Raw genomic sequence first — 13,170 nt, forward strand, 5'->3', positions numbered from 1 at the left:
GTAGGTTGGTGTGCGTCCACATCATTTTTAGCTGATTTTTAGTTGCAGTGTTGCAGAGCCTGGATAGCTCAGTCGGTAGAGCATCAGACTTTTAATCTGAGGGTCCAGGGTTCAAGTCCCTGTTCAGGCGGTTTGTTTAAAGAAAATGTACTCTAATGACATGCTCTTTTCAGGATCCAATGAACGAGTAGTCCCATTAGAGTAATTGCAAGTTACTCTTAATGGAGCCATTAAATACCCATCGGTCGTGTACCATTTGACAAGAGTTAAGAAGACTTACCGCAACGGTATCATGTCGTTTGAGATGTTGATTATCTTTTCCCCAATTCAATGTTCAAAATGGAACCCTGCTTATAGTTTCCAAATCACTTTATAAAGTTGGTCAACCGCTGATAGCTCATCTTTTTATTTGAGAATTTCTGTTCACCTTGTTGAATCAGGTTGGATCTCTGGTGCAATGGATAGCGGCTTGGGGTTCTAGGCGAATGAAGAGAAAGCATTCAAAGTCTTTGGGTTGGAATACTAGCTGGGTCAGTTTTATCCCTCCTTTATCTTATAACTAATTGAAACAGTAACAAACAATGCCTGCTTCTGCATAACCAGAGACATTTACCAAAACGGCAGTGAAAGAAAGTCTATTTAAACAGACACTGTTTGCTTTGAAAATGTTGCATAATCTATGCCCAAGAGTAAATTTCCAGTTATACTGCTGGACATGTAATTTAGTACCTAGTAATAGTATTTGGCCTTTTACTAATTTCACAATGTCAATTTAGAGACATGATTTCTAAGTCAGCCGAAAATGAGATAGAACGAATTTCAGGATTTAAAATAGATTACGTGTGCTGCTGAAATTTCAAATGCTTGAAATATCAATTAATTATTAAACTCTACATATTTGATTGCTAATATATGTAACCATATTAAGAATTAAAGTGTAGGTTGGTGTGCGTCCACATCATTTTTAGCTGATTTTTAGTTGCAGTGTTGCAGAGCCTGGATAGCTCAGTCGGTAGAGCATCAGACTTTTAATCTGAGGGTCCAGGGTTCAAGTCCCTGTTCAGGCGGTCGGCTACTTTAAAGAAAAAGTATTCTGATTGTACATTCTTTTTGTGTTCCACTGCATGATGAATAAGATATTCCATTACCAAAATTAAAAAAAAACGTCTTTCATGGAGAAGTGAAAAACCCATCTGTCTCATATATCAGATGACTATACACTAAACTTAAGTTGTATGCAGACTTACCAACTGTATCATGTAGTTTGACACGGTGAATAACTTTTACCCAATTCAATATTCAAAATATAGCCATGGTTATAGTATCCAATGAACTTTATAAAGTTGATCAACAGCTCAAAGCTCATTATTTCATTTCTGAATATCTGTGCACCTCATTCAAGCAAATTGGCTCTGTGGCGCAATGGATAGCACATTGGACTTCTAGGTGAATGTCAAGAAGGTATTCAAAGGCTGTGGGATCGAATCCCACCAGAGTCAGTTTTATCCCTGTTTATTTCATAACTATTTAAAGAAGTTATAAGCGATGCATGCATGCTTCTGCTTCACCAAAATCATTTGCTAAAAAAGGTCAGTAAAAGGAAGTCTATTTTAAAGAGACACCGTTCAATTTGGGTAATCTATGCAGAAGAGGAAATTGTCAGCTGTACTGATGAAAATATAATTTACTCGGAAGTAAGATTTTGGGCCCTTCCTTAATTTTACCATGTCAATAAACACATATGAATTTGACGTCAGCAAAAAAATGAGATAGTAGCAACTTCAGGACTAAAAATAAGGTTACATTTACTGAAGAAATTTCAAATGCTTGAAATATCAATTCATTATTATATTCTAGTGTATTTGGTACCTTCTTCAGGTAACCATCTTAAGAAACATAGCGTTAGTTGGGACACTGCCAAATTTTGATTAGGTGATTTTGAGGTTTGCTGTATCAGAGCCTGGATAGCTCAGTCGGTAGAGCATCAGACTTTTAATCTGAGGGTCCAGGGTTCAAGTCCCTGTTCAGGCGGTTTGTTTAAAGAAAATGTACTCTAATGACATGCTCTTTTCAGGATCCAATGAACGAGTAGTCCCATTAGAGTAATTGCAAGTTACTCTTAATGGAGCCATTAAATACCCATCGGTCGTGTACCATTTGACAAGAGTTAAGAAGACTTACCGCAACGGTATCATGTCGTTTGAGATGTTGATTATCTTTTCCCCAATTCAATGTTCAAAATGGAACCCTGCTTATAGTTTCCAAATCACTTTATAAAGTTGGTCAACCGCTGATAGCTCATCTTTTTATTTGAGAATTTCTGTTCACCTTGTTGAATCAGGTTGGATCTCTGGTGCAATGGATAGCGGCTTGGGGTTCTAGGCGAATGTAGAGAAAGCATTCAAAGTCTTTGGGTTGGAATACTAGCTGGGTCAGTTTTATCCCTCCTTTATCTTATAACTAATTGAAACAGTAACAAACAATGCCTGCTTCTGCATAACCAGAGACATTTACCAAAACGGCAGTGAAAGAAAGTCTATTTAAACAGACACTGTTTGCTTTGAAAATGTTGCATAATCTATGCCCAAGAGTAAATTTCCAGTTATACTGCTGGACATGTAATTTAGTACCTAGTAATAGTATTTGGCCTTTTACTAATTTCACAATGTCAATTTAGAGACATGATTTCTAAGTCAGCCGAAAATGAGATAGAACGAATTTCAGGATTTAAAATAGATTACGTGTGCTGCTGAAATTTCAAATGCTTGAAATATCAATTAATTATTAAACTCTACATATTTGATTGCTAATATATGTAACCATATTAAGAATTAAAGTGTAGGTTGGTGTGCGTCCACATCATTTTTAGCTGATTTTTAGTTGCAGTGTTGCAGAGCCTGGATAGCTCAGTCGGTAGAGCATCAGACTTTTAATCTGAGGGTCCAGGGTTCAAGTCCCTGTTCAGGCGGTTTGTTTAAAGAAAATGTACTCTAATGACATGCTCTTTTCAGGATCCAATGAACGAGTAGTCCCATTAGAGTAATTGCAAGTTACTCTTAATGGAGCCATTAAATACCCATCGGTCGTGTACCATTTGACAAGAGTTAAGAAGACTTACCGCAACGGTATCATGTCGTTTGAGATGTTGATTATCTTTTCCCCAATTCAACGTTCAAAATGGAACCCTGCTTATAGTTTCCAAATCACTTTATAAAGTTGGTCAACCGCTGATAGCTCATCTTTTTATTTGAGAATTTCTGTTCACCTTGTTGAATCAGGTTGGATCTCTGGTGCAATGGATAGCGGCTTGGGGTTCTAGGCGAATGTAGAGAAAGCATTCAAAGTCTTTGGGTTGGAATACTAGCTGGGTCAGTTTTATCCCTCCTTTATCTTATAACTAATTGAAACAGTAACAAACAATGCCTGCTTCTGCATAACCAGAGACATTTACCAAAACGGCAGTGAAAGAAAGTCTATTTAAACAGACACTGTTTGCTTTGAAAATGTTGCATAATCTATGCCCAAGAGTAAATTTCCAGTTATACTGCTGGACATGTAATTTAGTACCTAGTAATAGTATTTGGCCTTTTACTAATTTCACAATGTCAATTTAGAGACATGATTTCTAAGTCAGCCGAAAATGAGATAGAACGAATTTCAGGATTTAAAATAGATTACGTGTGCTGCTGAAATTTCAAATGCTTGAAATATCAATTAATTATTAAACTCTACATATTTGATTGCTAATATATGTAACCATATTAAGAATTAAAGTGTAGGTTGGTGTGCGTCCACATCATTTTTAGCTGATTTTTAGTTGCAGTGTTGCAGAGCCTGGATAGCTCAGTCGGTAGAGCATCAGACTTTTAATCTGAGGGTCCAGGGTTCAAGTCCCTGTTCAGGCGGTTTGTTTAAAGAAAATGTACTCTAATGACATGCTCTTTTCAGGATCCAATGAACGAGTAGTCCCATTAGAGTAATTGCAAGTTACTCTTAATGGAGCCATTAAATACCCATCGGTCGTGTACCATTTGACAAGAGTTAAGAAGACTTACCGCAACGGTATCATGTCGTTTGAGATGTTGATTATCTTTTCCCCAATTCAATGTTCAAAATGGAACCCTGCTTATAGTTTCCAAATCACTTTATAAAGTTGGTCAACCGCTGATAGCTCATCTTTTTATTTGAGAATTTCTGTTCACCTTGTTGAATCAGGTTGGATCTCTGGTGCAATGGATAGCGGCTTGGGGTTCTAGGCGAATGAAGAGAAAGCATTCAAAGTCTTTGGGTTGGAATACTAGCTGGGTCAGTTTTATCCCTCCTTTATCTTATAACTAATTGAAACAGTAACAAACAATGCCTGCTTCTGCATAACCAGAGACATTTACCAAAACGGCAGTGAAAGAAAGTCTATTTAAACAGACACTGTTTGCTTTGAAAATGTTGCATAATCTATGCCCAAGAGTAAATTTCCAGTTATACTGCTGGACATGTAATTTAGTACCTAGTAATAGTATTTGGCCTTTTACTAATTTCACAATGTCAATTTAGAGACATGATTTCTAAGTCAGCCGAAAATGAGATAGAACGAATTTCAGGATTTAAAATAGATTACGTGTGCTGCTGAAATTTCAAATGCTTGAAATATCAATTAATTATTAAACTCTACATATTTGATTGCTAATATATGTAACCATATTAAGAATTAAAGTGTAGGTTGGTGTGCGTCCACATCATTTTTAGCTGATTTTTAGTTGCAGTGTTGCAGAGCCTGGATAGCTCAGTCGGTAGAGCATCAGACTTTTAATCTGAGGGTCCAGGGTTCAAGTCCCTGTTCAGGCGGTCGGCTACTTTAAAGAAAAAGTATTCTGATTGTACATTCTTTTTGTGTTCCACTGCATGATGAATAAGATATTCCATTACCAAAATTAAAAAAAAACGTCTTTCATGGAGAAGTGAAAAACCCATCTGTCTCATATATCAGATGACTATACACTAAACTTAAGTTGTATGCAGACTTACCAACTGTATCATGTAGTTTGACACGGTGAATAACTTTTACCCAATTCAATATTCAAAATATAGCCATGGTTATAGTATCCAATGAACTTTATAAAGTTGATCAACAGCTCAAAGCTCATTATTTCATTTCTGAATATCTGTGCACCTCATTCAAGCAAATTGGCTCTGTGGCGCAATGGATAGCACATTGGACTTCTAGGTGAATGTCAAGAAGGTATTCAAAGGCTGTGGGATCGAATCCCACCAGAGTCAGTTTTATCCCTGTTTATTTCATAACTATTTAAAGAAGTTATAAGCGATGCATGCATGCTTCTGCTTCACCAAAATCATTTGCTAAAAAAGGTCAGTAAAAGGAAGTCTATTTTAAAGAGACACCGTTCAATTTGGGTAATCTATGCAGAAGAGGAAATTGTCAGCTGTACTGATGAAAATATAATTTACTCGGAAGTAAGATTTTGGGCCCTTCCTTAATTTTACCATGTCAATAAACACATATGAATTTGACGTCAGCAAAAAAATGAGATAGTAGCAACTTCAGGACTAAAAATAAGGTTACATTTACTGAAGAAATTTCAAATGCTTGAAATATCAATTCATTATTATATTCTAGTGTATTTGGTACCTTCTTCAGGTAACCATCTTAAGAAACATAGCGTTAGTTGGGACACTGCCAAATTTTGATTAGGTGATTTTGAGGTTTGCTGTATCAGAGCCTGGATAGCTCAGTCGGTAGAGCATCAGACTTTTAATCTGAGGGTCCAGGGTTCAAGTCCCTGTTCAGGCGGTTTGTTTAAAGAAAATGTACTCTAATGACATGCTCTTTTCAGGATCCAATGAACGAGTAGTCCCATTAGAGTAATTGCAAGTTACTCTTAATGGAGCCATTAAATACCCATCGGTCGTGTACCATTTGACAAGAGTTAAGAAGACTTACCGCAACGGTATCATGTCGTTTGAGATGTTGATTATCTTTTCCCCAATTCAACGTTCAAAATGGAACCCTGCTTATAGTTTCCAAATCACTTTATAAAGTTGGTCAACCGCTGATAGCTCATCTTTTTATTTGAGAATTTCTGTTCACCTTGTTGAATCAGGTTGGATCTCTGGTGCAATGGATAGCGGCTTGGGGTTCTAGGCGAATGTAGAGAAAGCATTCAAAGTCTTTGGGTTGGAATACTAGCTGGGTCAGTTTTATCCCTCCTTTATCTTATAACTAATTGAAACAGTAACAAACAATGCCTGCTTCTGCATAACCAGAGACATTTACCAAAACGGCAGTGAAAGAAAGTCTATTTAAACAGACACTGTTTGCTTTGAAAATGTTGCATAATCTATGCCCAAGAGTAAATTTCCAGTTATACTGCTGGACATGTAATTTAGTACCTAGTAATAGTATTTGGCCTTTTACTAATTTCACAATGTCAATTTAGAGACATGATTTCTAAGTCAGCCGAAAATGAGATAGAACGAATTTCAGGATTTAAAATAGATTACGTGTGCTGCTGAAATTTCAAATGCTTGAAATATCAATTAATTATTAAACTCTACATATTTGATTGCTAATATATGTAACCATATTAAGAATTAAAGTGTAGGTTGGTGTGCGTCCACATCATTTTTAGCTGGTTTTTAGTTGCAGTGTTGCAGAGCCTGGATAGCTCAGTCGGTAGAGCATCAGACTTTTAATCTGAGGGTCCAGGGTTCAAGTCCCTGTTCAGGCGGTTTGTTTAAAGAAAATGTACTCTAATGACATGCTCTTTTCAGGATCCAATGAACGAGTAGTCCCATTAGAGTAATTGCAAGTTACTCTTAATGGAGCCATTAAATACCCATCGGTCGTGTACCATTTGACAAGAGTTAAGAAGACTTACCGCAACGGTATCATGTCGTTTGAGATGTTGATTATCTTTTCCCCAATTCAATGTTCAAAATGGAACCCTGCTTATAGTTTCCAAATCACTTTATAAAGTTGGTCAACCGCTGATAGCTCATCTTTTTATTTGAGAATTTCTGTTCACCTTGTTGAATCAGGTTGGATCTCTGGTGCAATGGATAGCGGCTTGGGGTTCTAGGCGAATGTAGAGAAAGCATTCAAAGTCTTTGGGTTGGAATACTAGCTGGGTCAGTTTTATCCCTCCTTTATCTTATAACTAATTGAAACAGTAACAAACAATGCCTGCTTCTGCATAACCAGAGACATTTACCAAAACGGCAGTGAAAGAAAGTCTATTTAAACAGACACTGTTTGCTTTGAAAATGTTGCATAATCTATGCCCAAGAGTAAATTTCCAGTTATACTGCTGGACATGTAATTTAGTACCTAGTAATAGTATTTGGCCTTTTACTAATTTCACAATGTCAATTTAGAGACATGATTTCTAAGTCAGCCGAAAATGAGATAGAACGAATTTCAGGATTTAAAATAGATTACGTGTGCTGCTGAAATTTCAAATGCTTGAAATATCAATTAATTATTAAACTCTACATATTTGATTGCTAATATATGTAACCATATTAAGAATTAAAGTGTAGGTTGGTGTGCGTCCACATCATTTTTAGCTGATTTTTAGTTGCAGTGTTGCAGAGCCTGGATAGCTCAGTCGGTAGAGCATCAGACTTTTAATCTGAGGGTCCAGGGTTCAAGTCCCTGTTCAGGCGGTTTGTTTAAAGAAAATGTACTCTAATGACATGCTCTTTTCAGGATCCAATGAACGAGTAGTCCCATTAGAGTAATTGCAAGTTACTCTTAATGGAGCCATTAAATACCCATCGGTCGTGTACCATTTGACAAGAGTTAAGAAGACTTACCGCAACGGTATCATGTCGTTTGAGATGTTGATTATCTTTTCCCCAATTCAATGTTCAAAATGGAACCCTGCTTATAGTTTCCAAATCACTTTATAAAGTTGGTCAACCGCTGATAGCTCATCTTTTTATTTGAGAATTTCTGTTCACCTTGTTGAATCAGGTTGGATCTCTGGTGCAATGGATAGCGGCTTGGGGTTCTAGGCGAATGAAGAGAAAGCATTCAAAGTCTTTGGGTTGGAATACTAGCTGGGTCAGTTTTATCCCTCCTTTATCTTATAACTAATTGAAACAGTAACAAACAATGCCTGCTTCTGCATAACCAGAGACATTTACCAAAACGGCAGTGAAAGAAAGTCTATTTAAACAGACACTGTTTGCTTTGAAAATGTTGCATAATCTATGCCCAAGAGTAAATTTCCAGTTATACTGCTGGACATGTAATTTAGTACCTAGTAATAGTATTTGGCCTTTTACTAATTTCACAATGTCAATTTAGAGACATGATTTCTAAGTCAGCCGAAAATGAGATAGAACGAATTTCAGGATTTAAAATAGATTACGTGTGCTGCTGAAATTTCAAATGCTTGAAATATCAATTAATTATTAAACTCTACATATTTGATTGCTAATATATGTAACCATATTAAGAATTAAAGTGTAGGTTGGTGTGCGTCCACATCATTTTTAGCTGATTTTTAGTTGCAGTGTTGCAGAGCCTGGATAGCTCAGTCGGTAGAGCATCAGACTTTTAATCTGAGGGTCCAGGGTTCAAGTCCCTGTTCAGGCGGTTTGTTTAAAGAAAATGTACTCTAATGACATGCTCTTTTCAGGATCCAATGAACGAGTAGTCCCATTAGAGTAATTGCAAGTTACTCTTAATGGAGCCATTAAATACCCATCGGTCGTGTACCATTTGACAAGAGTTAAGAAGACTTACCGCAACGGTATCATGTCGTTTGAGATGTTGATTATCTTTTCCCCAATTCAATGTTCAAAATGGAACCCTGCTTATAGTTTCCAAATCACTTTATAAAGTTGGTCAACCGCTGATAGCTCATCTTTTTATTTGAGAATTTCTGTTCACCTTGTTGAATCAGGTTGGATCTCTGGTGCAATGGATAGCGGCTTGGGGTTCTAGGCGAATGAAGAGAAAGCATTCAAAGTCTTTGGGTTGGAATACTAGCTGGGTCAGTTTTATCCCTCCTTTATCTTATAACTAATTGAAACAGTAACAAACAATGCCTGCTTCTGCATAACCAGAGACATTTACCAAAACGGCAGTGAAAGAAAGTCTATTTAAACAGACACTGTTTGCTTTGAAAATGTTGCATAATCTATGCCCAAGAGTAAATTTCCAGTTATACTGCTGGACATGTAATTTAGTACCTAGTAATAGTATTTGGCCTTTTACTAATTTCACAATGTCAATTTAGAGACATGATTTCTAAGTCAGCCGAAAATGAGATAGAACGAATTTCAGGATTTAAAATAGATTACGTGTGCTGCTGAAATTTCAAATGCTTGAAATATCAATTAATTATTAAACTCTACATATTTGATTGCTAATATATGTAACCATATTAAGAATTAAAGTGTAGGTTGGTGTGCGTCCACATCATTTTTAGCTGATTTTTAGTTGCAGTGTTGCAGAGCCTGGATAGCTCAGTCGGTAGAGCATCAGACTTTTAATCTGAGGGTCCAGGGTTCAAGTCCCTGTTCAGGCGGTCGGCTACTTTAAAGAAAAAGTATTCTGATTGTACATTCTTTTTGTGTTCCACTGCATGATGAATAAGATATTCCATTACCAAAATTAAAAAAAAACGTCTTTCATGGAGAAGTGAAAAACCCATCTGTCTCATATATCAGATGACTATACACTAAACTTAAGTTGTATGCAGACTTACCAACTGTATCATGTAGTTTGACACGGTGAATAACTTTTACCCAATTCAATATTCAAAATATAGCCATGGTTATAGTATCCAATGAACTTTATAAAGTTGATCAACAGCTCAAAGCTCATTATTTCATTTCTGAATATCTGTGCACCTCATTCAAGCAAATTGGCTCTGTGGCGCAATGGATAGCACATTGGACTTCTAGGTGAATGTCAAGAAGGTATTCAAAGGCTGTGGGATCGAATCCCACCAGAGTCAGTTTTATCCCTGTTTATTTCATAACTATTTAAAGAAGTTATAAGCGATGCATGCATGCTTCTGCTTCACCAAAATCATTTGCTAAAAAAGGTCAGTAAAAGGAAGTCTATTTTAAAGAGACACCGTTCAATTTGGGTAATCTATGCAGAAGAGGAAATTGTCAGCTGTACTGATGAAAATATAATTTACTCGGAAGTAAGATTTTGGGCCCTTCCTTAATTTTACCATGTCAATAAACACATATGAATTTGACGTCAGCAAAAAAATGAGATAGTAGCAACTTCAGGACTAAAAATAAGGTTACATTTACTGAAGAAATTTCAAATGCTTGAAATATCAATTCATTATTATATTCTAGTGTATTTGGTACCTTCTTCAGGTAACCATCTTAAGAAACATAGCGTTAGTTGGGACACTGCCAAATTTTGATTAGGTGATTTTGAGGTTTGCTGTATCAGAGCCTGGATAGCTCAGTCGGTAGAGCATCAGACTTTTAATCTGAGGGTCCAGGGTTCAAGTCCCTGTTCAGGCGGTTTGTTTAAAGAAAATGTACTCTAATGACATGCTCTTTTCAGGATCCAATGAACGAGTAGTCCCATTAGAGTAATTGCAAGTTACTCTTAATGGAGCCATTAAATACCCATCGGTCGTGTACCATTTGACAAGAGTTAAGAAGACTTACCGCAACGGTATCATGTCGTTTGAGATGTTGATTATCTTTTCCCCAATTCAATGTTCAAAATGGAACCCTGCTTATAGTTTCCAAATCACTTTATAAAGTTGGTCAACCGCTGATAGCTCATCTTTTTATTTGAGAATTTCTGTTCACCTTGTTGAATCAGGTTGGATCTCTGGTGCAATGGATAGCGGCTTGGGGTTCTAGGCGAATGTAGAGAAAGCATTCAAAGTCTTTGGGTTGGAATACTAGCTGGGTCAGTTTTATCCCTCCTTTATCTTATAACTAATTGAAACAGTAACAAACAATGCCTGCTTCTGCATAACCAGAGACATTTACCAAAACGGCAGTGAAAGAAAGTCTATTTAAACAGACACTGTTTGCTTTGAAAATGTTGCATAATCTATGCCCAAGAGTAAATTTCCAGTTATACTGCTGGACATGTAATTTAGTACCTAGTAATAGTATTTGGCCTTTTACTAATTTCACAATGTCAATTTAGAGACATGATTTCTAAGTCAGCCGAAAATGAGATAGAACGAATTTCAGGATTTAAAATAGATTACGTGTGCTGCTGAAATTTCAAATGCTTGAAATATCAATTAATTATTAAACTCTACATATTTGATTGCTAATATATGTAACCATATTAAGAATTAAAGTGTAGGTTGGTGTGCGTCCACATCATTTTTAGCTGATTTTTAGTTGCAGTGTTGCAGAGCCTGGATAGCTCAGTCGGTAGAGCATCAGACTTTTAATCTGAGGGTCCAGGGTTCAAGTCCCTGTTCAGGCGGTTTGTTTAAAGAAAATGTACTCTAATGACATGCTCTTTTCAGGATCCAATGAACGAGTAGTCCCATTAGAGTAATTGCAAGTTACTCTTAATGGAGCCATTAAATACCCATCGGTCGTGTACCATTTGACAAGAGTTAAGAAGACTTACCGCAACGGTATCATGTCGTTTGAGATGTTGATTATCTTTTCCCCAATTCAATGTTCAAAATGGAACCCTGCTTATAGTTTCCAAATCACTTTATAAAGTTGGTCAACCGCTGATAGCTCATCTTTTTATTTGAGAATTTCTGTTCACCTTGTTGAATCAGGTTGGATCTCTGGTGCAATGGATAGCGGCTTGGGGTTCTAGGCGAATGAAGAGAAAGCATTCAAAGTCTTTGGGTTGGAATACTAGCTGGGTCAGTTTTATCCCTCCTTTATCTTATAACTAATTGAAACAGTAACAAACAATGCCTGCTTCTGCATAACCAGAGACATTTACCAAAACGGCAGTGAAAGAAAGTCTATTTAAACAGACACTGTTTGCTTTGAAAATGTTGCATAATCTATGCCCAAGAGTAAATTTCCAGTTATACTGCTGGACATGTAATTTAGTACCTAGTAATAGTATTTGGCCTTTTACTAATTTCACAATGTCAATTTAGAGACATGATTTCTAAGTCAGCCGAAAATGAGATAGAACGAATTTCAGGATTTAAAATAGATTACGTGTGCTGCTGAAATTTCAAATGCTTGAAATATCAATTAATTATTAAACTCTACATATTTGATTGCTAATATATGTAACCATATTAAGAATTAAAGTGTAGGTTGGTGTGCGTCCACATCATTTTTAGCTGATTTTTAGTTGCAGTGTTGCAGAGCCTGGATAGCTCAGTCGGTAGAGCATCAGACTTTTAATCTGAGGGTCCAGGGTTCAAGTCCCTGTTCAGGCGGTCGGCTACTTTAAAGAAAAAGTATTCTGATTGTACATTCTTTTTGTGTTCCACTGCATGATGAATAAGATATTCCATTACCAAAATTAAAAAAAAACGTCTTTCATGGAGAAGTGAAAAACCCATCTGTCTCATATATCAGATGACTATACACTAAACTTAAGTTGTATGCAGACTTACCAACTGTATCATGTAGTTTGACACGGTGAATAACTTTTACCCAATTCAATATTCAAAATATAGCCATGGTTATAGTATCCAATGAACTTTATAAAGTTGATCAACAGCTCAAAGCTCATTATTTCATTTCTGAATATCTGTGCACCTCATTCAAGCAAATTGGCTCTGTGGCGCAATGGATAGCACATTGGACTTCTAGGTGAATGTCAAGAAGGTATTCAAAGGCTGTGGGATCGAATCCCACCAGAGTCAGTTTTATCCCTGTTTATTTCATAACTATTTAAAGAAGTTATAAGCGATGCATGCATGCTTCTGCTTCACCAAAATCATTTGCTAAAAAAGGTCAGTAAAAGGAAGTCTATTTTAAAGAGACACCGTTCAATTTGGGTAATCTATGCAGAAGAGGAAATTGTCAGCTGTACTGATGAAAATATAATTTACTCGGAAGTAAGATTTTGGGCCCTTCCTTAATTTTACCATGTCAATAAACACATATGAATTTGACGTCAGCAAAAAAATGAGATAGTAGCAACTTCAGGACTAAAAATAAGGTTACATTTACTGAAGAAATTTCAAATGCTTGAAATATCAATTCATT

At 36.4% G+C, this 13,170-nt stretch overlaps 18 non-coding genes across 18 annotated transcripts; all 18 read left to right on the forward strand.

Annotated features, from left to right (window-relative positions):
- Window positions 1-57: 57 nt before the first annotated feature.
- TRNAK-UUU (transfer RNA lysine (anticodon UUU)) lies at window positions 58-130 on the forward strand. The gene has a single exon. It is a non-coding gene; the product is annotated as a tRNA-Lys (tRNA).
- Window positions 131-994: 864 nt separating this feature from the next.
- On the forward strand, window positions 995-1,067 carry TRNAK-UUU (transfer RNA lysine (anticodon UUU)). The gene has a single exon. It is a non-coding gene; the product is annotated as a tRNA-Lys (tRNA).
- A 341-nt stretch (window positions 1,068-1,408) lies between these two features.
- Window positions 1,409-1,499, forward strand: TRNAR-UCU (transfer RNA arginine (anticodon UCU)). The gene is given in 2 exon segments: window positions 1,409-1,445; window positions 1,464-1,499. It is a non-coding gene; the product is annotated as a tRNA-Arg (tRNA).
- A 459-nt stretch (window positions 1,500-1,958) lies between these two features.
- TRNAK-UUU (transfer RNA lysine (anticodon UUU)) lies at window positions 1,959-2,031 on the forward strand. Its single transcript has one exon. It is a non-coding gene; the product is annotated as a tRNA-Lys (tRNA).
- Window positions 2,032-2,895: 864 nt separating this feature from the next.
- On the forward strand, window positions 2,896-2,968 carry TRNAK-UUU (transfer RNA lysine (anticodon UUU)). The gene has a single exon. It is a non-coding gene; the product is annotated as a tRNA-Lys (tRNA).
- An 864-nt stretch (window positions 2,969-3,832) lies between these two features.
- On the forward strand, window positions 3,833-3,905 carry TRNAK-UUU (transfer RNA lysine (anticodon UUU)). Its single transcript has one exon. It is a non-coding gene; the product is annotated as a tRNA-Lys (tRNA).
- Window positions 3,906-4,769: 864 nt separating this feature from the next.
- On the forward strand, window positions 4,770-4,842 carry TRNAK-UUU (transfer RNA lysine (anticodon UUU)). Its single transcript has one exon. It is a non-coding gene; the product is annotated as a tRNA-Lys (tRNA).
- A 341-nt stretch (window positions 4,843-5,183) lies between these two features.
- Window positions 5,184-5,274, forward strand: TRNAR-UCU (transfer RNA arginine (anticodon UCU)). Its single transcript is given in 2 exon segments — window positions 5,184-5,220; window positions 5,239-5,274. It is a non-coding gene; the product is annotated as a tRNA-Arg (tRNA).
- A 459-nt stretch (window positions 5,275-5,733) lies between these two features.
- Window positions 5,734-5,806, forward strand: TRNAK-UUU (transfer RNA lysine (anticodon UUU)). The gene has a single exon. It is a non-coding gene; the product is annotated as a tRNA-Lys (tRNA).
- An 864-nt stretch (window positions 5,807-6,670) lies between these two features.
- On the forward strand, window positions 6,671-6,743 carry TRNAK-UUU (transfer RNA lysine (anticodon UUU)). Its single transcript has one exon. It is a non-coding gene; the product is annotated as a tRNA-Lys (tRNA).
- An 864-nt stretch (window positions 6,744-7,607) lies between these two features.
- TRNAK-UUU (transfer RNA lysine (anticodon UUU)) lies at window positions 7,608-7,680 on the forward strand. The gene has a single exon. It is a non-coding gene; the product is annotated as a tRNA-Lys (tRNA).
- An 864-nt stretch (window positions 7,681-8,544) lies between these two features.
- Window positions 8,545-8,617, forward strand: TRNAK-UUU (transfer RNA lysine (anticodon UUU)). Its single transcript has one exon. It is a non-coding gene; the product is annotated as a tRNA-Lys (tRNA).
- Window positions 8,618-9,481: 864 nt separating this feature from the next.
- TRNAK-UUU (transfer RNA lysine (anticodon UUU)) lies at window positions 9,482-9,554 on the forward strand. The gene has a single exon. It is a non-coding gene; the product is annotated as a tRNA-Lys (tRNA).
- Window positions 9,555-9,895: 341 nt separating this feature from the next.
- TRNAR-UCU (transfer RNA arginine (anticodon UCU)) lies at window positions 9,896-9,986 on the forward strand. Its single transcript is given in 2 exon segments — window positions 9,896-9,932; window positions 9,951-9,986. It is a non-coding gene; the product is annotated as a tRNA-Arg (tRNA).
- A 459-nt stretch (window positions 9,987-10,445) lies between these two features.
- Window positions 10,446-10,518, forward strand: TRNAK-UUU (transfer RNA lysine (anticodon UUU)). Its single transcript has one exon. It is a non-coding gene; the product is annotated as a tRNA-Lys (tRNA).
- Window positions 10,519-11,382: 864 nt separating this feature from the next.
- TRNAK-UUU (transfer RNA lysine (anticodon UUU)) lies at window positions 11,383-11,455 on the forward strand. The gene has a single exon. It is a non-coding gene; the product is annotated as a tRNA-Lys (tRNA).
- Window positions 11,456-12,319: 864 nt separating this feature from the next.
- Window positions 12,320-12,392, forward strand: TRNAK-UUU (transfer RNA lysine (anticodon UUU)). The gene has a single exon. It is a non-coding gene; the product is annotated as a tRNA-Lys (tRNA).
- A 341-nt stretch (window positions 12,393-12,733) lies between these two features.
- Window positions 12,734-12,824, forward strand: TRNAR-UCU (transfer RNA arginine (anticodon UCU)). Its single transcript is given in 2 exon segments — window positions 12,734-12,770; window positions 12,789-12,824. It is a non-coding gene; the product is annotated as a tRNA-Arg (tRNA).
- Window positions 12,825-13,170: the final 346 nt, after the last annotated feature.

The sequence above is a fragment of the Triturus cristatus genome, chromosome 4_1 (assembly GCF_964204655.1).
Source record: "Triturus cristatus chromosome 4_1, aTriCri1.1, whole genome shotgun sequence".
In the NCBI taxonomy this organism is placed as follows: Eukaryota; Metazoa; Chordata; class Amphibia; order Caudata; family Salamandridae; genus Triturus; species Triturus cristatus.